Here is a 13,044-nt window from a genome sequence, read left to right as displayed (position 1 = left end):
CAGGGACCAAACTGAAACGCTGCTCCTGCTCAGGACAGGGACCAAACCCCTCTCCCGTGTTATGCAAATGAACCCCGACTGAATGCAATGGGAGTCCCAGTTATTTTGCCGATAAAAACAAAGACTTAATGGGGTTATTGGGGACTTGGGGGAGGGGAAGAGGGGTTGTTTGTTTTTCCCCCTCAGAGAAAAAGTAATTTAAGTGAAATGTGCGAGGCGGTGTTTAATTGCTTCCTGCCTTGTTTGTACATAGCAATTTGGCTGTTTATTGGTTGTCTTTGTTCAGATTTTTATTGTAACTTGTTGCTATATATGCAACCAAGCGTATGCTAAAGTTTAAACTTTGCCACACAATAATGCACAATTTTATGTGCTTTAAAACTCTGTAAACATCTCGATGAACGATGTCTGCTGTGCTAACTGTGAGCCTGGGACTTGACACAACAATATTTTCATGCGTATGTACCTGCAAATGGTTTGAAAATAGCAAAATATATATTGAGGATGGCCACGAGCCAAGAGTAAATGAGTGCCGTATGACTCATGCTTCTTTAATAATTCCTGAAAGAGGCATGTATAGTACATAAAATAGACAATAAAAATAATTTTCAAGACTACAAATATTTTTTTATAACTTCAGATATTAAATACTATTTTAGAAAAAAAAAAGGTTGGTTGGTAAAAGAAATCTTAAGTTTATTCGAGTGAATCATTGTCATAAAAATGTCTTAACATAGATTTTTTTTGTTTGATCTAATATCATAGAAACTCAGCTCTTTTAAGATTTAGAAGACTTGAATTGCTCTTGCATTCTTACAACTCCTGTGATCTTCTAAAATTATGGACTTCAAGTCTTCTCCTTCATTAACACAAAAATACTGGTGTGTACACTCACATGATCCCAAATACCACGTGTACTCGTGCACAATCTTTAAATGGTGTTTTTTGAAACATGTTTTATTCGACCATCATCGAGTTCCCCTGTATGTGAGTTTTACAATCCATGCAAATCTGACCATGGTTTGTGTTTTTCCCTGAATTCCTTTTATTTTATTAGAAAGTGACTTTTTCTAAGGCCAAGCTTTCAAATCTGGTCTCTAAATTTTGATTTTAATTCAGACACCTGAATGAAATAGGCATGGCTTCCAATGTTTGTGGGTGAAGACACCCTCCCACCAAAGGCAACAGAAATTTAAATTTTTTCACATATTCTTGTACAAAGAAAAGCAAAGTATGGAATTGGACTACTGTGTGCAAGCAAGAGAAATAAGAACAACTCATTTTGAATGCTGAAGTGAACTGGAAGGGTTCTGCTCTGGGTCACTGTTTACCTGGTTTCAAAGACAGACAAATGTATTTTAACAATGAGATGATGCCATAACTGGAATAAGTGACATTCCAAGGTCACAGAGAGCTTGTGGCAGAGCAGGGACATAATTCCCTGGTCAGCACCCGTTATCAGGTGATTATCCATGGCTTGTGCATGGGTTCACATGGTAAAGTACACACTGACCAATGTCTGTATTCCAGGCAGGACATGCCAACTCAATGCAAGCTTCAGAACAACAGCATCTTACTGGAGTATCTGTGGATATTTTTACACATGGAAAATGTTTTAGCCAAAACACAGCCAAAGTGGAGTTAATCAGCAGAGCGAAACAAGTCTTAAAATACAAGATAAAACGTGACTGTCATTTCTGCTTCCTCGATTTTTAATTTCAGAACATGAAAACTGTCACAACATTTACTAAGTTAGTACAAGAAAAAAAAAAAAAGGCAAATAATTAGTCATGGACAGTAACCTAAGAAATTACCTGGGAAAAACAGGCCAAGACAAAGCAGGATTTTTGTGTGCATGTACTTCAGTCACTCTGGTGCATTTTGCATGTCCCATGCATTTTTAGAGCCTGCTTGTTTGTATGTTTTGCTTGCCCCAAGCTGAGATTTCTTCTCTCTCTAAGAAGAGCAGTAAGAGAGGAGTGCAATTCTTACAGACCTTTCTCACACGTCTGCCATGAAGGACAGTGCTGTTCTCTGCCTGCCTCTGTGTTCTCTGCTGTTTTACCGAAATGCTTTTAAACCAATTGGAAAAAAGTTACAAACTCTTCTAGGCATGTTTCTGACTTGCTCTTCTGACAGTAAAAGATACCCATTTCACTGTTCCTCTCCAATATATTCACCTATATAAACTCTCATCTCTCTGAGAAAACTATTAACTTATTTTTTAATTATGCCTTTAAATAAAAGCTTTGGGTTTGAGTTGGGTTTTTTGTTTGTTTTTGCAAACACACAAAAAATCTCTATTAATAAGCTTTGCTACTCTCTTCCCCAGGCTGCTGGTTTCAATCTCTCTTTTCAAACAAATATATGTTCATTTAGAAAAGATTTATTAAAATGTTTCTATTTTCTTCAAGTTTGCAATTCATAAATATTCATGAATTGGTCCTAATTAATCAGTAGGACTTCTGCTCCTTACCTGTGTGAATAACATTTAATTATTCTAATTGTCCAGTTCATCTTTATTATAGCAAAAAGACCCAGGTAGAATCCTCTGCTTTCTGCTCACAAACACAGTTACAAAAACAAAATAATAAACTGAGCAGCAACTTTTAAGCCTTACAAACTAATATTAAAGTCAATTTAAAGATAAGAGCCTTTTATACCAGTAAATATCAATGCTTTCTTTTGGAAATAGCAAGATAAAATCACCGTATTTGGTGATGTCATCTTTTTTTTTTTTTACCGAATCAATGTGATATTTTCAAAATGGATAATTTTGAAATTTCAACCACATTTGATTTTTCAGGGGGGAAAAGCCAATGCCAAAATGTTTTGTCTGGAACTATTTGTAATCACTTTGTGAAAATCCTGAAGCAAAACATTACAAGTGTGGATACTTTCATTAAGTGATGATAAACAATTCTGTAAAAGTTGAAACGCCTTCAGAAAGAAACACCAACATCTGCCACTGCTGCTGATTTTAGTGGTACTGGGAGTGCTCCTCACTTCTGAAAATTGGGCCTTGTTTTGCTGAAGCCGTTTGTCACACAGGTATGAGAACGTGGCTTTGGTTCCCCTCAGCTGTGAGCATTTCTGGAGCACAGTAAGATGCTTCCACCTACATGGGGGTTCTTCACAAGAACCTGCATGGCCTTTGCCTTTTCCCATATTGCTTTGCAAAATTTTTGAGAAAGGAAAGTGTTGCTGGTTTTTTTTGTTTGTCTCCTCTTCTCCTGAAATGGTCACAGAAGGGAGCTAAATCAGAACTCAGGCTCGGACAGTGTAATGCCCCATTCTCTTGGCTACACGTGCTTTGAGCCCCATCCCAGCAGAACAAGGATTTTTTCAGGCTTTCTTCTGGGGCACACTTGCTCCTTCCCCCTTCTGTGCCTTGTGGGTTGGTCCTGATCCCCTGCTCTCTCGTGGCTCCATCCTGATCCCTCTTTTCCTCGAGTCTGAGTCACAAGAGCAACAAACCTGCCTGCTCCGACCTACTCAGTGCCTCAGCTGTTAGGGTAAAGCCCACGCTCCCGGGGGACTCACGTTTGAGTACAACCCCAGGATTGTCAGGGCTCTGGCTGGCAGTGCTGCCGAGGGGACAGTCTAAGGCTCTATTTTAATCTTCTGGAGCCCGGCCAAACACTGGAACGGAGCTGCCAGCACGAGGGGGGCCCTCCTGCTCACTGCGCCTGACCTCCCATCAGGAGAGGTGCTGGTGTGTTCCTTCTCTAACTACTAGGGCTCTTTCATTGCGCCTGACCTCCCATCATGAGTGCTACCAGGGATCCAGCTCCGACTACTGGGGGCTTAACCCTGGCACGGGTCCAGCACACGAGCCGCACGCTGCCTGTCTCCAGATGTAAGATGCTCCCAGTGTAAATTCTCGTGCCGCAGGCTCAGCTGGAGGGGCTGTTTCAGGTACGTTGTTAAGCAGACATGAAGCGACATCAATTCCTTGTCCAGTCTTACAGAGCTGGACGCATCCCTCCCCAAGGTTTTTAGCCACTTCTTATCTTTTTAATTTGGGGAAGTGTGTTTAACCAGCATTTCAGGTGTGTTTGTGGTTCTGGCCTGAATTTGTGCCCTGCAGCTCAGCTTCAGATCCACGCTCCTGTCCTGAGTGGCATCGGCTCCACAGCCCATCCCCACGGGCAGTAATGAGGTAAGTGAGACCTGGCTGTGCCACGGGCCTCGGGGAGAAACCCGAACACAACAGTGAAGCAGAGCGTGTCTTACCCACTCCTGGGTACTCAGAGAGGTGAATTTTACAGAAAGCCCTCACAGAGGTGAGCAGTTCAGCTCAATCATGCCCGGTTTTGCTGCTCAGCTCTGCAGAGCTCTCCTCCAACACAGGCAGCAAGCACAGCAGTGTCCTCCTGACTTACTCCTGGTTTGCTCAGTGTCCTCCCGACTCATTTGTAAGTTTGCTCAAAGCCCTGGGACAGCAGTGCGAGCCCATCCGGGCATTACATAAACCACTACATGCTACACTCCATGCCATCCTGACACCCCTTGCAACGCTGTTCTTTTTCATTGAAAGGGAAATGTATTTTTGCCAGCCCATGTCAGTCTGTCCCTATTAACTTCCCTGACGCCCGTCGGGTCAGTGCCAGAGTTACACACAGCTTTACACCAGATTTACACCTCGGCAGCGCGGAGCCTCTGATGCTGCAGCGGTGACCGAGCCCGGGACAGCGGGATAAAGCTTCGTCCTGAGGAGACTCACGTTGAGCTCGGCGCCAGACACGGGCTAAGGCTGCCCGTGCCCAGTGTGGGACAGCGCGGGGGTCGCTGCCTGTGCCCTGTGCGGGGACAGCCCGGGGTGTGCTGTGTGATCGGTGCGGGGACAGCCCGGGGGTCGCTGCCTGTGCCACACCCGGTGCGGGGACAGCCCGGGGGTCGCTGCCTGTGCCATACCCGGTGCGGGGACAGCCCGAGGGTCGCTGCCCGGCTGCCCCCAGTGCCGCGGGCTCGCTGCCCCCGGTGCCCCTCACGCCCAACATGGCGTCCCGCGGGCGCCGCCGCGCCCCCTCCTGGCAGCCCGCGGCAATAGCGGCCGCCGGGCGGGACGATGTAACGCCCTCGTGTGCGCCCGGGCTTCGGCGAAGCCATCCAAAAACCATAAAAAAGTGAGTTCCCTGGGTGCTTCCCGCAGCCCTGGACGAGGTATGGCAGGTATGGCATCCGCGTTGCTGAAGCTCATCCCACGTGGATCATGCCCGTCGATGGCGACCGACACCACCCGAGTGATGAACGTGCTCAGAGCTCTGAGGTGACACAGATGACACAGGCAATACTTTTCCTTAAGATAAATCTGTGAACTCCTACAATATGAGAAAAAGGGGCAGCTTAGAAGGAAATTCTCTCATGCACTGGTCCCCTACATTCTGGAGTGGGGCGGGCAGCCTTTGGCTCCACATGGCGTCAAACACGACCCGAACCTTCCAGAACCTGCAGCCACCACCGCCAGCCTTTAACTCACCGTGCAGGGCTCTGTGTCGTGCCTTTGGAAAACCTTTACAGCTTTTCAATCATAAGAGGCTGGAAAGCACCGCGCTAAGTCACTGGGAAACACCTGATGTGGGAAAACTTCCAGGCCTTGGTCTCCATGGAGGAGGCATTTCGGCAGCTGTGTCACCCGGGGCTCAGGAGCCTCGGGAAGACAGTTTGCACAGGGATTCTTGGCAAAGCTAAACTCATAAAGATCACTCTGTTTGAGTGATTGCATCACCGCAGGTTTCTGAGTGACTCCAAGCTTGAGATGCATATTTTAAATCTCCCCTGCTGTTGCTGATAATTTGTTCCATATTTACCATATTACTTAGGACTTGCAAAAGGGGGGGGGGAGTTTTTTTAGAACATAAATGTTAATTGAATTAGATAGCCACGGCCACAGCAAGCCAAGCTCATCTCTGGCCCTTAGTGCCATTGCAATCCATGGTTTTAACATTCAGGGTGAATTTAATGCTATTGACCTTCCCCCAACATTAATCCATGGTGCTTGAAAAGAGATGGGACTTTCTCTCCTGTTTAAGCTCAGATGGTAACAATTTCTCTTTGAGCTTCATGCTGGCTTTGGGTCCCAAGGTTTTCAAAGGATGAGGCTACTGAAACTGTATTGCTTGTTCAAATATAAATATGGGATCAATATATACAGTTCTGGACTTACTCAAAGACCACAGTTCTTAGATCTGCATCTGTCAAGGTAGGATTTGGGTAACAATGGAGGTAAAATAAAAGGCTTAATGCAACAAGCTTTTAAAAGCACAGTTACTCAGCGGGAGTTTTTATGGTAATATTTTTCCTTAAAGTAAATCCGCAAACTCCCATAATGTCAGAAAAAGGGGCAACTCAGGAGGAAATTATCTCATGCACTGGTCTCGTACATTCTGCAGAGATTGCATCCAGTGTCCACTATTGCATTGTTAAAACCCATTGAATGCAATTGTATTTAAGGGGCCACAGTTACCATTTATGAATAGAATATCCCTTACACACATGATGATAGCCTTCACTTTGGAGGTATGGAGTAAATGACATCTGTGCCATTGGGCCCATTAATGTGCAGGCTGGCGAGAGAGCCACTGTTTCTGTCACAGATAGCTTGATTATTCCATTTTCCACATGTTCTACATTATGTGCTAAATCAATTTACAGAAAAATCACTTCAACCAAGGCTGAGAAAAAAATATTTTAGTTTCAGCAATTAATTTTAAAAGCAAACTGAAGCTTCATTTCAGTGAGAGTGTGCAGCTGTACTGGGCCTCAGCTACCTGATCACAGTCCAAGTAGACAATAGTCTAGTTTTCAGCTTTCATGTTAAAAATTTCATTTGAAGTGAGAAACTAATGTCTTTTGCTGGTATTCTTGCTAAATGTCTCCTCTATTTGTGGTTTAACCAATTATTTTAACTTTAATTCTTTGCCAAATGACCAGATTTACCACATACAGATCCATATTAATGCACATTAATGCAAGCAGTAAAGTATTTCATCCTGTTCTGGAAGTCAGACTTCAGAAAGGTTCAGAAGGATCAGTAGAGATTTATAAGAATGATTCAGGGATTGGAAAACATACCTTAGAGCAAGATACCAAGGCAACTCCTTCTACTTCATTTAACCAAGAGGTGACTAAGAGCTATTAGTTCACATCCTGTTCAGTTTGTGTGTTCATGAGAAGGAGGTTTTGGATCATAAAGGTGTCCTAACATGGGCAAGAAACTGCCTTGTGAGACCCAGTGTCAGGGTACTGGAGCAGTTTGGGGTAAGAATAAGGAGTACAATTAACTTTTGGAGAAGCTTGCTGGAGATTGATTTACCCTTTGCATTGAAGTGCTTCTCTAAATTCATATTTCTTATTGGATGTGAAAAGAAAAATACTATACCACAGCATGTATTCCCATGAACAATATTAGGAGGAGCTGTGCTCCCAAAAGAGTTTGTCTCTGGCCCTGTGTATGTGTTATTCATGGACACACATAATTTCTGTGAGAGGTGAAGGAAATAAATGAAGACATTAAAAGTAAAATCAATTCAGGTGGTCACACTTCATCCCAATTTGTGTGCTTAAGGTCTGTTTTGGCTTCGAGGTTTTTTAAGGCTATTTGCAAAGTTGTAAGACAAAAATGAAGAAGAAGTTGAACTTTGCTTCTGGAACATATTTCTTGTATTGGGGCATTCTTTAATTTTTAAAAAAATCTGTTGAATAGTTTTTCATACTGGATGGCATACAAGATAGCAACAGTTTTCATACAAGATAGCAATTCCCCTCTTTAATGTAAAATTTGTGTAGAAAGAACCAACTGTCCCTATTCCCTGCAAAACTTCACCAAGTGCATTTGGTGAAGGTATTTTCAGCATAATTTAGCTGGTCCTGCTGGTGTAACAGTTAATGTCTCCTGTGCTTTAATTCATACAGGAATTATTTTGGTCTACGTTGTTAACTAGCCTAAACAGCCTGCATGTTAGCAACCACTGAAGTGAGGCATAGCTTCAGCCTCCATGTGATGCTTAGCAGTTTATTATTAGCTTTGTATTTTGTGGACTTTCATAACACACAGTCACTGCCCTTTTGTAATAAAAATCAACAGCTGTGGAAAAAAATGGTGCAGTCGGGCTGTACCTCTTCCTCTGTGGCCTTTTCTGTCCCTGTGCTGACCCCTGAGCCCTGCTGGAGGATGCAGAGAGCCCGGAGCTGTGCTGCACCAGTACCTTTGTGCTGCTTCCCCAGTTTGGGGCAGGAGCAGGTTGTTGGATGGGGGGGGGTTGTCGTTTCTCAGCAGGAAATGTTGTCTGTGCAGGGCCCACCCAAGTGTGGGAGCATCTCCCCCAGCCCTCAGTGCTGACTGCCCCAGTCCACAGCCAGAGGATTTATCAATGCACCGAGACCTCTGGAAAGGACATTGGAAAGCTATTGGCAGTGTGAGTGATCTTGACTTAAATCTTCCAGCCTGGCACATAAACAGCTCTGGTTCTACCCTGTGCCCTCTAGGCTGGCAAGAAGGCACAGATTGAAAGTGCAAATTAGCACACTTTGCAGGTTGTTTTGGTGTGAAGTGATGGGGGGGCAGGTAAAGACACACGGTAGGAACACTGAGGCTACAGAATAAATAAATTTGGACTTTGTGCACCCAGTTTTACTGGGCTGAGACAGAACTTCACTTTCTGAAAGAAGTGAAGGATACTGGAAGTCGAATGGGCCCAATAAGAGTGTTGGTTCTGGGAGATGAGCACAGGTAAGACCTGCATTTTTGGATGCAATTTGGCAGGAGTGAACCTTGGCAGAGCTGAGCCAACAGCGAGTCCTTTAAAAATCCCATCCTTGCCCTTTTAGTTCCCTGGGTAATCCATCCCCTCGGGCTGTGTGACTGTACAGAGCAACACACCTTTAAATACTTCCGTGCTGGGCTGGAGTATTGGCTCGTGCTCTTCTCCACTTGCCTGTGGGCAGGTTTATAAATTATCTGCTGAGGCTCATTTTGCTTATGTGGTTTCTTGAAACATGCTTAAACTTAGGAGATACTTAGTCAGTACCTTTGCCTCTTTCAAGACATTCTGCTATAATATGTTGCTCTTATATTAGTTTTTTGGCTTCACAGACACTCTTAAGGCCTCTTGACCAGCAGATCTACAGTAAAGCCCAACCTTCTGCTCTCTAACCGTGAGCTGCTTGTCAAGGTGCCTCTTCTTCCCCCCCGGTTCATCAACTGAACCTTGTTGGCAACAGTGAGCATTTAAGTAGCTAAATGTCTATTCAAAGACTGGTCTGCCAAGTTACCAGTGCAGGCATATTTTTGTAAAGAAATATGCAGCTCAACTTGTGGTGGCCATTGAGAAGCTGAGCTGCAAAAACATCAACACCACAAGGACACAATATTTTTCTCCTGATTACAACACGCTCATTTATTTTGGAATTCTTATGCCAGCAGAGGACTACAGGGCAGTGACAGTAGAAGAGTTGTCCAGATGCCAAGGAAAAGAGAGAACTGTATATGTACTCCTGTCCTGAAATGGTAGAGGGTAGGGAGAAAGGCTAGGTAGTGATTTGAAAGAATACATTTCCATAAACTTTCCAAGGGAATCCACAGATTGCTTCCACAACAGATACCTGCAATACTTTGAAAATATGTATAAAATCCAGCTGATTGCCAGATTCTCAGGTCTGCCTGTTCCCTTTGCAGAGATCTGCAGATTCAGAACAACCTTTCTTTTAAGACTAAGATAAATGATTGCCTTTCAAATTGGCTGGGAAAGCCATCACATAATAAAGTACTTGTGGTGAGAGGAATCCCTGTGCCTTGGGCCAGAGAGATAGTGGGCTCTAACATCTGACTGGGGTGGCCAGGCAGCAGTACAAAGAATAAACAAATAACTATAATAGTGACTTTGTTTTGGTTTATGTGGAAAACTCGAATCACTGTGTCTTTCTCTAATATATGTAGACAAGTTTTTTAGCTCATGCTATGTGATCATTTCTGTGTGGAGACAACCTCTCCAGCACTCAGCTTTATTTAAAACTTTTAGATTCCCTGGCAGTTCAGAGCACTGACTTTTTGAAAGAGACTGTGTTCATCAAAATGTAGGGAGCACAGGCTGTATAACCTCATGCAGAGGCTGTGCAGAAGTTTTTTTTCTGGGTCATAACCACAGTATCTTAAGTTTTCTAAGTCTTTTTTAAAAGCCTTTTTTTCTGTTTTATCTGATTTTTTAAAAAATGAGCACAGGTGTGCTGAGGCAAACCAGCAGACAGTTCTGTTTCATTCTCTGTCTTCTGTCCTACCATCTGTTACCTCCTGGGTTTAACTTAGGCTATAAACTTTTGAGGGAGCAAAGATGCCTTTTTTTTTTTTTACACATTTATACAATACCAAAAATGGTCGGTTCACATCCAAGCTTTTAGGTACTATGATAAAATAAACAATAAATCTTTGAAAGGATATTTTTTTTTTATATTTCTATTATCATCATGGGTGTGATGTCATTTTGTGGCTGGAAAACCAAGACATGGATGGTGCACAGTCAAAGTTATCGAGTATCCCCTAATTGTGGCTGTGCTTATTCAAACCACCTAAGAGCTGCTATTTCATACCAGGACTTTATGTGTTCAAAGCCCAGTTCCAGTTGGCTTGAATTGCAGCTGTTGTGAACGCACGCCCTGCTATGAAAGGAGCCCAAGTGAGGCTGCATAGCTTGAGTGTTGTTGAAAATGAGACATAGACTTTAAGTGGCCACCTGTGAAAAGTTTTCAGTTGCTTACGTGCTACTGCACTGGGATTCCTGGCAGAACCCATGGGAGAGAATTCATTTCTCTGGGATGATGTTCAGTTCCTGTAAGCGTTGCCTTGTCTTGTCCCGCAATCTTCTGCTTGGGTCAGGAATTACTGTAACAAATCAGGGAGACCTGTTTCTGCAACATTTTCCTTTCACTGTATATCCATTGTCAGGTGCACCAGCAGCCAGCTCAGAGGTCAAAAAGGAAGTCCACATGCTGACTATAGAAAGAAGTACAGGGCACAAATGGCATTTGCTCAAATAAAAAGTGTGAGAGCAATTCAGGGCTGTTTCTCAGACACTGGTGGCACATGACAGAACATGGTGCATTATCAAAAATGTGCTTCCTCCACACCAAGGCACTTCAGCTTCATTCCTTTACATATCACACTCCTGACTGAAGGTGGTGAAAGATCCTCTGTCCTCAGGGTGGGTATTTGCAAAACAGGGACTATTCAGATAAATTGATGAGTAACTTCCACTGTAATGAAATCAGAACATGCTATAAAATCCATGAGGCTCTCTGATCTATCCTTGCCAACAAGATACTCTATAAAAGATAGGAACCAGTCCTAAGCAAGGAAAATGGAAACTTTTTCTCAGTTTTGCTGGTTTGTGAGCTTGGGCAAGCTGGTCTGCACTTCATGTGCTTTTACCTTCTCAACTTTTGTCTTTGATTATCTGTTGAGATGATCAAGAATTCAGACCCTGACCTGCCATTCAACACATGCCCAATGCCCACTGCAAAGGGATCCTGAGTACAGTGCCCTGATATCTACCTGATGCACTTCACTGAAAAACCAAAGTGACATAGGGACCTGAAGGACATGAACTCAATAGAATAATCACTGAGCAAGCACTGAGCACCCACAGCATGGTGCAGAAAACACACTGGTTTGTATGAAATCTGTTGGATTCTCTTAGCAATGTCTCTGATAAATCTCTTTACAACCCCAAGGCTGTCCTTGTGTGCTACTGCATACGTGTGCTTGATGGTTTGAAAATTTTCAAAGCAGCCTTTCAACAAGGAGCCATTATTTTCCAACATTCTCAGTCCATGATACAACAGTCTTGTACGAATCTCCTTATATGAAATGGCTTCTTTGCCCAGTGAATGATGTAATTTAAGCCAATCAAATCAAAGTCAATTTTCATTATAAGCAGCGTCAAGTGGCACAGCAGGATTTTAAAGCACTAACTGGGGTTTCAGAGCTCAGTTTTCAGTTCTGTCACAGATTTGTGCAACCATCTCTGTTCTGGTGGTGGTGACTGGCTGTACCTGTGGGAGGAATGAGCCATGCAGCCCAAAAGGGGAACAGTCAGGCTGCCCTGGGCCTTGGGACAGAGGGTGAGATGGGGTCCTCTAGCAAACCAAACCTGGCTCTTCCCACTGTAGTTTCGCCACTGGTTTGAGCAAGTCCAGGTCCTACTGACTCAATAAACATGGCTTATTCAGCAGCTAAGCCAGCAGGGATCTAAGGGCATCAAGAGACTCGATTGCTCTTTGTTGCTGTCTTTTGGAAGGCTCTGTTGCCCATTAAAATGCATGTGAGGTTTTTCTGTCACTCCACGGGCTTCTTGAATTAAAGCCTCTCCAATGGCAGGATCTAAGCTGCAAGATCAGGCTCTTCCTTGAAAATCTATGCATTAAGTGCCTTGTATCTTATCTATATAGCTATTGAACTAATCAATAAACCCTCTACTAGTTACATTTATCCTCCCAAGCTGAGGGATCACGCACCACTGGCATTGAAAAGGCTGAATGATTTGCCCCAGTTCATGCTTCTGAATAAAATTGACAGCTATGAGATGGAAATGTTCAGCTCATGTTTTAATTTGCTGCAGGAAAGATTTATCAGGCAGAGGTGAAGTCTTTGACCCAGTTTTGTCCTACTGGGGTCTCTCTGTACAAGCTGCAGAGGGAAAGGAAGGGTCCCAAGCACTGATATTTTCAGGTATCTCTTACTCTCCCAGCTACAGCCAGTGGGGTTTTAGGGGAACTCGTGGCTCTGTGCTGCAGGCTGAGCTGAGGTGCTGCAGGGCTGGTCAGGGATTGCTGCAGACAGGGCTTGGGGCAAGGGGAGCCAAATCCACTTACAAGGAGCAGTCGGGGGCAGAGCACCCTCAGGATGCTGCTGCCTGAGCGACTCCATCAGCTCCAGGGGAAGCTCTCAGGGACCCTCGCTGGGGGAACAGCAGAGTGGGCCCAGGGCTGAGCTGGGCTCGGCTCAGGGCTGAGCTCCACACAGGGTGGGCCGGGGGCTGAGCTGGGCTC

The sequence above is a fragment of the Corapipo altera genome, unplaced genomic scaffold, assembly GCF_003945725.1.
Source record: "Corapipo altera isolate COAL_440 unplaced genomic scaffold, ASM394572v1 343, whole genome shotgun sequence".
NCBI lineage: Eukaryota > Metazoa > Chordata > Aves > Passeriformes > Pipridae > Corapipo > Corapipo altera.
Note: the sequence above shows the minus strand (reverse complement) of the source record.